Source organism: Mustela putorius, unplaced genomic scaffold, assembly GCF_011764305.1.
Source record: "Mustela putorius furo isolate JIRA1106 unplaced genomic scaffold, ASM1176430v1.1 tig00000083_pilon_pilon_pilon, whole genome shotgun sequence".
In the NCBI taxonomy this organism is placed as follows: domain Eukaryota; kingdom Metazoa; phylum Chordata; class Mammalia; order Carnivora; family Mustelidae; genus Mustela; species Mustela putorius.
The window spans coordinates 1,170,728-1,186,208 of NW_025421273.1; the positions used below are offsets into that span (position 1 = coordinate 1,170,728).

Genomic DNA, 15,481 nt, shown 5'->3' on the forward strand with positions numbered 1-15,481 from the left:
TGTTGAGGGCCGAGCTATTGTTAGGAAAAGGTTCTTTATTACTGTCTAGTAAAACCATAATCATGGGACTTTTTTCAAATGTATATCAGTGGTCCAAATGCTGGGAAGATGATTGCTAAGATATATCTTGCGGCAGCAGGCTGGGGGTAGGGGGAGTGGAGATAAAGGTTTTCCAAAGGAATTTTTTTTTAAAGATTTTATTTATTTATTTGACAGACAGAGATCACAAGTAGGCAGAGAAGCAGGCAGAGAGAGAGGGGGGAGCAGGCTCTGTGGGGCTCAATCCCAGGACCCTGAGATTATGACCTGAGCCAAAGGCAGAGGCTTTAACCTACAGAGCCACCCAGGCACCCCTCCAAAGGAATTTTTATATGTTCAAGGAGTTTTATAGAATCCTGGAGGTTGGGATAAAGTTAAGCTAAGTTTGCCTTTTGCCCTTAGCAAAGTATTAACATCAAGGCATTTGAGACCTTAGAGGAAGTTCACTTGGCATGTCTCAAAGACATGCCAATGCGTTGTAGGTTGTAAGGAAATTTTCTTTTTTTCTTTTGCCTTTGTTTTCCACATCAACTTCACTTCCCTTGTCCTATATCCTGAGGGAGTGATGGGGACAGGTGGCTGATGTTCATACAGTAGGTTCATTGTCATAGGTGAGGAACCTAGAATTTAGGAAATCATAATCTTTTAATGTGTCCTGGTAGAAGACTTGCCCAAACTTTGTCACAGATGGAGACATCATTTTTTTTTTCTCCTAGTTGGAAATATGCTCACTTCCCCCACAATCTCAATCTTCCAAAACTGTTTGTAATACAGATGTCCTGAAAAGATGGTTGAGAACAAAAGCTTATACAGACATGCAGAAATACCATAAATAATTGTCTCCCAACAATTAGGAGAAAAATGACAACCAGAAAAAAATTATAAAGTTTCTAGCCTACCAAGACAAAACAAACAAAATAAAACAAAAAAAAATCAATAAAAATAGACACGCATGTGAAAAAATTACATAAATATGACACACAAAAAATATGAAATTAAATGATGGAAGATATGAGACTGAACATATAAGTTCTCCATGTAAATGGGATTGTTCCGTTTTTAAAAGACAAATATTTTCAGAATGGCTTACAAAGAAAAATTCATGTGTATGTTTCTAAGATGTATATACCTAAAAGAAAAGGATACTAAAATAAAGGAGAGACTAAAAGGTATACCACATGAATAGAATCCAAAGTGAAATCGGCATTGGTATCTGAAAAAGGTGAAATTCATAGCAACAAAATCAAGACAAAAGATCCTTCATAATATATAGCACAGTTTCCATAATGAGGACATAACAATCATACATATCCATGAAACAAGCCCATTTTCAAAAAGCACCACTAGCAAAATTGACAAGAAATTAACAGAAGCACAATAAAAAGAGCTGATTTCAGCATACACTCATGGCCTAAGACAAGTCAAATTGTTAAACTCTAAATAATAATTTATAAACTTATAATATATAAATGGTATAATCAATAAGGTAAATTCTATGGATGCATAGTGCACTTTGCATTTAGATAACAATACTACTTATTTCAAATTCATATGGAGATTTCAAAGGAGGAAATGGGATAAGGATATAACAATTTTATTTAAGTATATTAATTAAAATATATTAAAACAAAATATTGAAGAACTAGTTCATAATGCAACTTTGTGACATATATTAATAAAGCTCTTCTTCCTTTTAAGCACTATTCAAGTCACTGCTGCGGACCCATTACTAAGTTCATTTATTTTCTATTATAATTTGTGTAAATTGTATATTCATGTATTGTTTCTCTGTTTTAATCCTCCATTAATATAACAATTGCATATAGTTTTGATTCAGTTGTCAGAACCAAGATAGTATTAACACACACAAATACACACACACACACACACACAGGCAGGAGAACAGCACCCATTTTCTTCATACAAAGCAGTCCAAACAAACAAACAAAAAAAACCAGATTGCCAAAGAGCTGCTTCCTATACTTTCATAATTGTAAATAACTTCAGAAAAATCAAGGACGTGAAATAAAAAGTAAAGGAAAAGTACTAAAGTGAGATTTTGGTTAAAACTGAAATAAATGGCAGAATAAATAAAGAAAAGTAAAGCGCTGTTGATTGTGCATAAAAGAGAAAAATGAGAAGGTAATGAAAGTTGATTGTCGATTGCTCTGGTTCCTGTGTGTTGTCTTCTGTAATGCATCTGCATGTCTTTTTCTGCTTTTATGATTTTAATTTCATTTCTATGCAGTATTGCTGAAGCACAGGCTATATCAATATCAATGAACTATTAGAACGCCTCTTTTGAATTATATTTTTTTCAGCAAACCTTTTCTAAACAGGAACAAGCTGAGTCTTCTGAATATTCCAAAAGAAATTTTAAGCAGTTACCAGGAAACAGTACTTGTTCAGACTTTCAAAATAAAGAACAAAGTATATTTTAACTGAATTAAATGAACATTTATTCAATTAGGATAATTTATAGGATCAGGAAGTAGCAAGGCTAAAAGCAATTGAAAGACATTCAGAAACCAGGTTATAGTCATAAAGATTTTATGTATTTGGAAAAGCAGAAAATAATTTGCCAGCTAATTTATTTATTAATGATTCTAAATTCTATTATAATTCCTAAATTATTAGAAAAATATATAACATCATAGCTGTATAAGTATCCAGTGACTTCTAATACATACATCACTGAAATAAAAATTCAAATCAACATGATCATATGAATGAATAGATATTAAATTGAGAATAAATAAGAATGAGATTTATGTCACCTCTTTCTCAGTAGAATCTTAACTTTAATTTTTCATTTTAAATATCTCATAATGAAGGTTACACTCACTGATATAAGCATGTGTATCTTATACTTTTATTATTTTCTATATGGATATATATTGCTATATGGATATATTTTATCCAAAGGAAATATCAAAAATATTTAATTCTATACAATAGAAAATAACATCATATTCATTTTGAATTTGATTATGAAAAACACTGATATTGGTTGATCAGATTTTTATGTATGTGCCAAGTGTTACAGGTAGGATGATTCAAATTACATGGCTTACCTATTCCCTGCTGCTCATGTACTTTTCTGCTTCTCCTGTGTTCTTGGCTAAAGACCATTTACCATCCCTTGAAATATCATGGAGAAATAAAGTCAACTTACAGATAAGTTTATCTTATCATAGAAAAATCTTCACTGTATTTCCATTGGGGTACATGTTGCAAAAACATACGTTCTGGAGAAAGTAGATGGGTCATTAAGTGTGCAAAAGTAAATTCTGTATCTGTACATGTACTGGATTAGTTATGTATAGAAGCCTGCTTAGAAGTTTGTACATGTTTGTCAGTCCATTTCCACTGATTCATATCTTCTTTTACTTCCTTATTAAAAAAAAAAGGCATCATATCTTAGTGAAAGTAGAAAACTGTAGGTTGCATACTCACAGAATTAAAACAATCAGAAAACTCCAGAAAACACTAGATTGGTCAACTGATCTGTAGGAGTTTAATTGTCCAAATGATCCAATATTTTTTCCCAGCAAACAATATAAAAGTGTCAAAATCATTGATATTTATTAACAAGTAGGCTAGCAAGTGTGTTGATGCAATTTATAGCCTGATACTTCAGAATATCATGTGTGATTCCTTCATTTAAGTTTTCTTGTTTTGGTGTTTATTTAATTGGCTCCTTTTACCAGTAACTTATAGTAATGGACCCCAAATAATTACCATCATCTAGATATACCACACATATGGCTAAAAGAAAGTGAGCCCACATATGATAGAATTTGGCATAGTGTCATAAGAACAAAAATAATCAACCAAAATATCTATTAGTATTAATATATTTTAGTAAAATAATCAGATTTTATTAAGTGATAATGGACTTGTTCTATTTCTTTCTCTCTAGCCAAATCTTCTCTTTCTTATTCCCAAAATAAAAACTTAATACTCTCTCGAGGAGTCAAGATGGCAGAGAAGTAGCAGGCTGAGAATACTTCAGCTAACAGGAGATCAGCTAGATAGCTTATCTAAAGATTGCAAACACCTGCAAATCCATCAGCAGATCAAAGTGAAGAAGAACAGCAATTCTGGAAACAGAAAAACAACCACTTTCTGAAAGGTAGGACTGGCGGAGAAGTGAATCCAAAGCAACGGGAAGATAGACCCCCGGGGGGGGGCAGCTCCCGGCAAGCGGCGGAGCAACGGGGCACAAAATCAGGACTTTTAAAAGTCTGTTCCGCTGAGGGACATCGCTCCATAAGCTAAACTGGGGCGAAGCCCACACGGGGTCAGCGTGGCCTGAGGTCCCGCAGGGTCACAGAAGGATCGGGGGTGTCTGAGTGTCGCAGAGCTTGTGGGTATTGGAAGGGGAAAGCCGGCTACAGAGACAGAGCTGACAGTAAGCTCACAGCTCAGTGTTACCTTGAACTGGTTGCAGGCTCGGTGAGCTTGGAGCGCAGCCAGAGGTCAGGCGGATGGGAGGGTAACTGGGTGCTGTTCTCTGAGGGCGCACTGAGGAGTGGGACCCCGGGCTCTCGGCTCCTCCAGGCCGGAGACCAGGAGGCCGCCATTTGTATTCCCGTCCTCCGGAACTCTACGGAAAGCGCTCAGGGAACAAAAGCTCCTGAAAGCAAACCCGAGCATATTACTCAGCCCAGACCCTGGTAAGGGCAGTGCAATTCCACCTGGGGCAAAGACACTTGAGAATCACTACACCAGGCCCCGTCCCCAGAAGATCAACAAGAAATCCAGCCAAAACCAAGTTCACCCACCAAGGAGTGCGGTTTCAATACCAAGGAGAGCAGCAGAATTCCAGAGGAGGAGAAAGCAAAGCACGGAATTCATGGCTTTCTCCCTGTAATTTTCATTTTTTTTTTCCCTGTGATTTTTTTTAGTCTTGCAGTTAAATTTTTTCTTTTTCATTTTTTTCTCTTCTTCTGCTAAAATTTTTTTTAACTTTTACCCTTTCTTTTTTAACGTTTTTTAACTAGTTATCTAATATATATATATTTTCCTTTTTATATTTTTCTTTATTCGTTTCTTTTTTTAAATTCCTTTCTTTTCTTTTTTTCTTTTCTTTTCTTTTTTTTTCCCTTTCTTTCTTTTTGAACCTCTTTTTATCCCCTTTCTCCCCCCTCACGATTTGGGATCTCTTCTGATTTGGTTAAAGCATATTGTCCTGGGGTTGTTGCCACCCTTTTAGTATTTTACTTGCTCCTTCATATACTCTTATCTGGAAAAAATGACAAGGCGGAAAAATTCACCACAAAAAAAAGAACAAGAGTCAGTACCAAAGGCTAGGGACCTAATCAATACAGACATTGGTAATATGTCAGATCTAGAGTTCAGAATGACAATTCTCAAGGTTCTAGGCGGGCTAAAAAATGGCATGGAAGATATTAGAGAAACCCTCTTGGGAGATATAAAAGCCCTTTCTGGAGAAATAAAAGAACTAAAATCTAACCAAGTTGAAATCAAAAAAGCTATTAATGAGGTGCAATCAAAAATGGAGGCTCTCACTGCTATGATAAATGCGGCAGAAGAAAGAATTAGCGTTATAGAAGACCAAATGACAGAGAATAAAGAAGCTGAGCAAAAGAGGGACAAACAGCTACTGGACCACGAAGGGAGAATTTGAGAGATAAGTGACACCATAAGACAAGACAACATTAGAATAATTGGGATTCCAGAAGAAGAAGAAAGAGAGAGGGGAGCAGAAGGTATACTGGAGAGAATTATTGGGGAGAATTTCCCCAATATGGCAAAGGGAACGAGCATCAAAATTCAGGAGGTTCACAGAACGCCCCTCAAAATCAATCAGAATAGGCCCACACCCCATCACCTAATAGTAAAATTTACAAGTCTCAGTGACAAAGAGAAAATTCTGAAAGCAGCCCGGGAAAAGAAGTCTGTAACATACAATGGTAAAAATATTAGATTGGCAGCTGACTAATCCACAGAGACCTGGCAGGCCAGAAAGAGCTGGCATGATATTTTCAGAACACTAAATGAGAAAAACATGCAGCCAAGAATACTATATCCAGCGAGGCTATCATTGAAAATAGAAGGAGAGATTAAAAGCTTCCAGGACAAACAAAAACTGAAAGAATTTGCAAACACCAAACCAGCTCTACAGGAAATATTGAAAGGGGTCCTCTAAGCAAAAAGAGAGCCTACAAGTGGTAAATCAGTAAGGAACAGAGACAATATATAGTAACAGTCACCTTACAGGAAATGCAATGGCACTAAATTAATATCTCTCAATAGTTACCCTGAATGTTAATGGGCTAAATGCCCCTGTCAAAAGACACAGAGTATCAGAATGCATAAAAAACAAAATTCCATCTATATGTTGCCTCCAAGAAACTCATTTTAAGCCTGAAGATACCTCCAGACTTAAAGTGAGGGGTTGGAAAAGAATTTACCATGCTAATGGACATCAGAAGAGAACAGGAGTGGCAATCCTTATATTAGATCAATTAGATTTTAAGCCAAAGACTATAATAAGAGATGAGGAAGGACACTATATAATACTCAAAGGGTCTGTCCAACAAGAAGATCTAACAATTTTAAATATCTATGCCCCCAACGTCGAAGCAGCCAACTATATAAACCAATTAATAACAAAATCAAAGAAGCACATCAACAATAATACAATAAGAGTAGGGAACTTTAACACTCCCCTCACTGAAATGAACAGATCATCCAAGCAAAAGATCAGCAAGGAAATAAAGGCCTTTAACGACACACTGGACCAGATGGACATCGCAGATATATTCAGAACATTTCATCCCAAAGCAACAGAATACACATTCTTCTCTAGTGCACATGGAACATTCTCCAGAATAGATCACATCCTCGGTCCTAAATCAGGACTCAACCGGTATCAATAAACTGGGATCATTCCCTGCATATTTTCAGACCACAATGCTCTAAAGCTAGAACTCAACCACAAAAGGAAGTTTGAAAAGAACCAAAATACATGGAGACTAAACAACATCCTTCTAAAGAATGAATGGGTCAACCGGGAAATTAAAGAAGAATTGAAAAAAATCATGGAAACAAATGATAATGAAAATACAACGGTTCAAAATCTGTGGGACACAACAAAGGCAGTCCTGAGAGGAAAATATATAGCGGTACAAGCCTTTCTCAAGAAACAAGAAAGGTCTCAGGTACACAATCTAACCCTACACCTAAAGGAGCTGGAGAAAGAACAAGAAAGAAACCCTAAGCCCAGCAGGAGAAGAGAAATCATAAAGATCAGAGCAGAAATCAATGAAATAGAAACCAAAAAGACAATAGAGCAAATCAACGAAAGTAGGAGCTGGTTCTTTGAAAGAATTAATAAAATTGATAAACCCCTGGCCAGACTTATCAAAAAGAAAAGAGAAAGGACCCAAATAAATAAAATCATGAATGAAAGAGGAGAGATCACAACTAACACCAAATAAATACAAACTATTATAAGAACATACTATGAGCAAATCTACGCCAACAAATTTGACAATCTGGAAGAAATGGATGCATTCCTAGAAACATATAAACTACCACAACTGAACCAGGAAGAAGTACAAAGTCTGAACAGACCCATAACCAGTAAGGAGATTGAAACAGTCATTAAAATCTCCAAACAAACAAAAGCCCAGGACCAGACGGCTTCCCGGGGGAATTCTACCACACATTTAAAGAAGAACCAATTCCTAGTCTCCTGAAAATGTTCCAAAAAATAGCAATGGAAGGAAAACTTCCAAACTCATTTTATGAGGCCAGCATCACCTTGATCCCAAAACCAGACAAGGATTCCATCAAAAAAGAGAGCTATAGAGCAATATCCTTGATGAACACAGATGCAAAAATTCTCACCAAAACACTAGCCAATAGGATTCAACAGTACATTAAAAGGATTATTCACCACGACCAAGTGGGATTTATTCCAGGGCTGCAAGGTTGGTTCAACATCCGCAAATCAGTCAATGTGATACAACACATCAATAAAAGAAAGAATAAGAACCATATGATACTCTCAATAGATGCTGAAAAAGCATTTGATAAAGTACAGCATCCCTTCCTGATCAAAACTCTTCAAAGTGTAGGGATAGAGGGCACATACCTCAATATCATCAAAGCCATCTATGAAAAACCCACCGCAAATATTATTCTCAATGGAGAAAAACTGAAAGCTTTTCTGCTATGTCAGGAACATGGCAGGGGTGTCCATTATCACCACTGCTATTCAACATAGTACTAGAAGTCCTAGCCTCAGAAATCAGACAACAAAAGGAAATTAAAGGCATCCAAATCGGCAAAGAAAAAGTCAAATTATCACTCTTTGCAGATGTTATGATACTGTATGTGGAAAACCCAAAAGACTCCACTCCAAAACTGCTAGAACTTATACAGGAATTCAGTAAAGTGTCAGGATATAAAATCAATGCACAGAAATCAGTTGCATTTCTCTACACCAACAACAAGACAGAAGAAAGAGAAATTAAGGAGTCAATCCCATTTACAATTGCACCCAAAACCATAAGATACCTAGGAATAAACCTAAGCAAAGAGACACAGAATCTATACTCAGAAAACTATAAAGTACTCATGAAAGAAATTGAGGAAGTCACAAAGAAATGGAAAAATGTCCCATGCTCATGGATTGGAAGAATAAATATTGTGAAAATGTCTATGCTACCTAAAGCAATCTACACATTTAATGCAATTCCTATCAAAGTACCATCCAACTTTTTCAAAGAAATGGAACAAATAATTCTAAAATTTATATGGAACCAGAAAAGCCCTCGAATAGCCAAAGGAATATTGAAAAAGAAAGCCAAAGTTGTTGGCATCACAATTCCGGACTTCAAGCTCTATTACAAAGACGTCATCATCAAGACAGCATGGTACTGGCACAAAAACAGACACATAGATCAATGGAACCTAATAGAGAGCCCAGAAATAGACCCTCAACTCTACAGTCAACTAATCTTTGACAAAGCAGGAAAGAATATCCAATGGAAAAAAGACAGCATCTTCAATAAATGGTGTTGGCAAAATTGGACAGCCACATGCAGAAAAATGAAATTGGACCATTTCCTTACACCACACACAAAAATAGACTCAAAATGGATGAAGGACCTCAATGTGAGAAAGGAATCCATCAAAATCCTTGAGAGAAAACAGGTAGCCACCTCTTTGACCTCAACCGGAGCAACATCTTCCTAGGAACATCGCCAAAGGCAAGGGAAGCAAGGGCAAAAATGAACTATTGGGATTTCATCAAGATCAAAAGCTTTTGCACAGCAAAGGAAACACTTAACAAAATCAAAAGACAACTGACAGGATGGGAGAAGATATTTGCAAACGACATATCAGATAAAGGACTAGTGTCCAAAATCTATAAAGAACTTAGCAAACTCAACACCCAAAGAACAAATAATCCAATCAAGAAATGGGCAGAGGACATGAACAGACATTTCTGCAAAGAAGACATCCAGATGTCCAACAGACACATGAAAAAGTGCTCCATATCACTCGGCATCAGGGAAATACAAATCAAAACCACAATGAGATATCACCTCACACCAGTCAGAATGGCTAAAATCAACAAGTCAGAAAATGACTGATGCTGACGAGGATGCGGAGAAAGGGGAACCCTCCTACACTGTTGGTGGGAATGCAAGCTGGTGCAGCCACTCTGGAAAACAGCATGGAGGTTCCTCAAAATGTTGAAAATAGAACTGCCCTATGACCCAGCAATTGCACTACTGGGTATTTACCCTAAAGATACAAACATAGTGATCCAAAGGGGCACGTGCACCCGAATGTTTATAGCAGCAATGTCCACAATAGCCAAACTATGGAAAGAACCTAGGTGTCCATCAATAGATGAATGGATCAAGAAGATGTGGTATATATACACAACGGAATACTATGCAGCCATCAAAAGAAATGAAATCTTGCCATTTGCGACAACATGGATGGAACTAGAGTGTATCATGCTTAGCGAAAAAAGTCAAGCAGAGAAAGACAACTATCATATGATCTCCCTGATATGAGGAAGTGGTGATGCAACATGGGGGCTTAAGTGGGTAGGAGAAGAATCAATGAAACAAGATGGGATTGGGAGGGAGGCAAACCATAAGTGACTCTTAATCTTACAAAACAAACTGAGAGTTGCTGGGGGGAGGGGGGTTGGGAGAAGGGGGGGTGCGTTTATGGACATTGGGGAGGGTATGTGCTTTGGTGAGTGCCGATTCACAGACCTGTACACCTGGGGATAAAAATACATGTTTATAAAAAATAAAAAATTTAAAAAAAACAAACTTAATACCCAAGCATTCAATATGATACAATAATAACTTAGTAGATTATGTGTAAATCTTAACCAAGTTCATACTATATGAATTTAAGAACTATAATACATCCAGAAGAGGAAACTGATTTTGTAGGTTTTGCTCATAAATTTTAGTATTAAAAGCCCTTATTTCAGAGTTAAAAATAAATGTAGATTTCTTATCATGCAGACAAGTTGTTCTAGATGGGAAAAAAATTCCCCCAAATTACATATATCAGATTCTTGTGAAATTTTCTGAAATATCTCACAATAGTTCATAAATAATAAAAATATACTAAGGATAATTTTTTTAGGCATGAAGTTGTATCAAAACATTCCATAACATTATCCCATGAAAGAATAACACTTGATATCTAAGGAAAGATGAAGAATTATCTCCAAATGTCATATTTTTCTTAGAAGAAAAATGTACTTTAGGGGGCACCTGGGTGGCTCAGTGGTTAAAGTCTCTGCCTTCTGCTCAGGTCATGATCCCAGGGTCCTGAGATCGAGACCTACATCAGGCTTTCTGCTCAGTGGGGAGCCCGCTTCCTCCTCTATTTCTCCCTGCCTCTCTGCTTACTTGTGATCTCTGTCTGTCAAATACATAAATAAAATCTTAAAAAAAAAATTAAAAAAACAACTCAGATAAATAGGACACCTAGGTGGCTATAACGAGACTCCAAGATAGAGTTTGGTTTTCATCAGTGTCCACAGCAAAATGGTAGGTCAGAAGTTTTTCTACTAGGTCTTCTGACCTACCAAAGGGTAGGTCAGAAGGTCTTCTCCTCTCATAGAAACTGGAAAATTCAAGAAAGTCTTTCTTTGAGTAACCCTTTGCACACATCACCCTGTAGACCTGAGGGGCTTCACTTTCCAGAAGGACTGGGCTCTTTGCAAGAGGGGCAGAGTCTTGTTGTAATCCTACATCCTTCGCCATGAGTGTTGCTTCAAATCCACCCCAATATCCATTAGAGATTAGAGGATGGAACTCCATCCCTCCCCCTGGTTGTGTCACTTGACCAACACCATCCTGAGCTCATATTTAGGATTTTAGCCAATAGCTGTGGGTCAAACCCTAACCTGATTCCAAGATTCATAGCTTCAGCATTTCCAATCATTCTAGTAGCTGACAGCATGTTGTTACAGATCTTTGCAGTCAACGGGGTCCCTGCAGATACATGACATTGGAGCACATGCACCCCAGCAACACTTGGGCAGCTGCAAATTTATCTTTGATTCCTCCCACCATAAATGTGAACTTCCAGATGGAGCAGCTCCCACACCACCAGAAACAGGAGCATCCATGAAAACTACTCCCATTTTCTCAACTTCTTTGACCAATTCTTTTGAAACTTCAGGATCAATAGTACTGGAATCTATTAGTACTGAGCCTTTCTTCACTTTTTTAGAATTTCATTTTTTCTAGAATAACCTTCTGTTGTATTGATACTGGTAAGCAACATTGTAATAATTCTGTCAGTTTTTTTCGGCTATATCTGCTGAGGAATACACTACCTGTTCACATGCATCTCGAAATTCTTTGTAAACATCAGAGAACACATCATGAATGAATGGATAGCATGAGAGTTTTTGCAATTGGCTTCTCCATGTTGCCCTGTCAAATGAGTCCAGCTGGAATCTTAGAAGCCAGTGACCTAGAGCACACCACAGCAAGACTGGCCACTGCTGTGCACTACCAATGGCTCTAATACCAGTCTAGAGATAGTTCCACAGGGTGGAGCCATAAAGACCCTGGCATGCTGTCCCAGCCCCACCTCCCTGTGGTGAACTCTCCACTCTTGGATTGCCCACCCGCTGCTTACACAAGCTATTAAACATAATTTAATGGCAAAGCCTACTCACATCATCATGTTGATTAAATTCCAGAGCCATTTACAGTCTCAAAGTGCTATATCAATACATGATGCATATTGATACATATTGATACTATGCTACATGTATATAATAAAACAAAATATTTTATTATTATTTATGACTTTATTAGAGTGACTATTGTTCAATAGTCATCGTTTTGAAAGAGAATAAATTATGACTTATGAATTTATAAAATTTCAATTTATATTCCTCTTATCCCCTACTGTTTGCCTCCTGCATCTGCTGTGAACTTTTTCTAGTGTTGGGAGAGTTTCTTGGTAGCAACTTTGGGGATAGAGTATTATTTGATCATTTTAAACTATATTTTTAGAAGGAAATAAACTCTTTCTGGGTTTAAGATAATATAAAAAATCAAAATCAATAAAGAATATATTAGTCTGGGATTGGTTTTGAAAGTTCTCATATAGATCAGAGGGTCAGAGCAGTGAATTGAGTCTCTTCTCCTTAATGGGTTTTCCCTTCTATTATTCAAAGTACTCAAAGAGAATTAATCCTTGTTGTGGAGAACATTAAAGGAATGGATCAATTTTTCCCTCAAAGGAGTTTTCAAGTAACCCATATGACCTTTGCCTTTTTGATTGTTCAAATCCTAAGATATCTTAGTGTGTCTCTTGAGGTTTCTTTTTTTTTTTCTTCTTCTTTCTCAATATTTGTGTTAGGTGTTGGTTTTTGCTTGGGGCAAGAACCTAATAGAGGAGAAATAGTAATGTTTTAAAAGCACAAGAATCTCATACACATTTTAAAATCTAACCTTTAAAATGTTATTTTTTCCTTAAACAAAGATGATCTAGGGAGAAAATTTGAAGTACTTGAAAATTACAAAACTAAACTTCTGTGAATATTTCAAAAAAATATTTGTATTCAAGTCTCTATTTGACCACAAAAATGATCATTTCCCTATTTCCCTGAAGAAATTTTTCATCCATTTTGCTTTATTTAATCAAGGAAATATATGTACATTCTTACAAATATGTACATATTCCTGCTCAAATCACTTTTCTAGAACTCATAGAAAGATACATTATTTCATTAAATCATCTGTCTAGGTGCTTTTTCCATAGTAAGAAAAAAAATCCTCTAGTTGATTAAAACGTGACCAAACCTATTTATCCTGCTTTTAAAAAGATTATTAAGGAATTTAATGTTAGATTTTTATTCCCAATCATAATTGGAGAGGTAATCTCAGTTATTTAGTTCAATATTATTTAATTTCCAGTATTATTTTATTTTGCTTACTCTATATCCATGATGCCAGAGTGGAGAATTTTGAGGTAATCAAATACAGTTGAAAAATGACAAGTCATATGGGGTTAACAGAGATTTTGACAACATTTTTGAGTGACTCTTTTTCTTATTAAAGATAACTTCTAAAAATAGATAAAATTATTAAAGTGACATAGCCCTTCTCAAAAATTATTTTTGAAATATTGTATTTTCATACTTCCTATTAAAAAAATTCCAAACCTGCTAATATGGAAATAGCAAAATTATATTATTTTTACTTAAGATCAAATTCATTAATCTCTTTTTGCTAGGAATTACTATTGTACCTATGCCACCTGCAGGACTGCCTGACTCAAAAGTCAGATCCCTTTTTTTTAAATTGGTAAACTTCCTTCTTTCTTGGGAAAACACATGTAATATTCCATTATTATCCTTTTTAAATCTTTATGGTGTGCTGTGATGTCCACTTTCATTACTGATCTTGGTCATTTGTATACAGTATTTTCTTGAACAGTTGGGCCAGAGGGAAATTAATTATAGGAATTGTGTTAGTTTGGGTCCTCCTAAAAGCAAACAGGAAGATGGGATTTGTTTTGCTCAAAGGATTTACTATGGAAATGCCTGCAAAAGATAAAAGGGGAGGAGGGGACAGAAATCAGCTGGGAAAACCTCCAGACCACTTTGTAAATTTGACAGTTGTGAAAAGAGGTTGGTGGGGGGAGGAAGAATTAGGTGGGGAAGACCCTCTGACACAGCATGGTTTTGAGAAAGTTTTGACTATAGCAATGGGTTTCCTTACTAGAGAAATACTGTTAGGAATGGACTAGGACTAATCCTCTGGCTGTGCCTTGTCTTTGAGTGGTTCCTGGCTGAATACCTAACCAGTGGAACTAAGACCATCAATCAGTGAAACTCTTGAAAGGGATCTGAGCACCCTTCCACTGGTGTCATAATCTAAAAATTGCACGAAAAAGATGCACATATTCATGCAACTCCTATGAGTCTCTCTTCCTGAGAAAAGGCTGAGCACAGTGAAGTTAGTGGAATAAATTATAGCCCCTATACCAAGTTGGTCTTGGGACCACAGGTGATACCTCATTTTTTAAATTCTTGCTCCATTCTGATCTCCCTTCATTCTCATCTATAATGTTGGCTAGTTTTTGTGGCTTCGCACGTGGCATGACTCCCATTCCTCTTCCACCTGGTCATCAAATTGCCTTTTTGGGCCAGGTTTCTGTGCATGTGCATTTACCATTATAAACAGGAGAGGGCAAACTAAGAAGCATCCGGGTAGATAACTTGTGTTTTTCTACTAATTTCCATTTCCCAAACCAATGCAACCTCCTTCTGTTGATCAGGACGAATTACTCTGGATAGTGATTCTTTTCACACCTGCTGTTCCTAGAAAACTGCAAGTCCAAACTTTCCTGCAGAGGTGATATCTTTCAGTTCAAAGAATCATAGCAATAAATTGGTACTTTAGCTGTGTCTTCACTAGGCTATCCTGGTGCTCAGTGAGGTGATCATTCTGTAGAGCGTGTGGTCATGGAACCGCTTCCACACCACTTTATCTATGAATTCGGTCCTCACTGGATGCTATCTTATGTGCGATTTCATACCTGTGGATCAGATCTTTGTAAACACCATTAGGTGGGTACTTGCTGAGGTTCTGCAGACAGATTAGAAAAAGATACCCATAGTAGGTATCTTACCCTGAAAGGAAAAACAAAAAACAAAACAAACAAACACACACACACACACAAAAAGCCACTGAACCTTATAGGAAGAAAGGGTCCTCATTTAGTGAATTTGCCACCAATGGGCTTCTTGGTCTGCTTGAGGAATAGAACCATGTCCCACAACTCAGTGCAGGTCTCTGTCACTGGCAGGTTGGACATTCTGAGGCATTCGTAGCTGACATAGGTAGGTAGGTAGATTAGGAGGAAGGTAGGTAAGTTAGATAGGCAAACCTTG

General features: G+C 36.8%; 1 pseudogene; it reads right to left on the reverse strand.

Annotated features, from left to right (window-relative positions):
• Positions 1-11,045: 11,045 nt before the first annotated feature.
• Positions 11,046-12,280, reverse strand: LOC101688443 (annotated as a pseudogene).
• Positions 12,281-15,481: the final 3,201 nt, after the last annotated feature.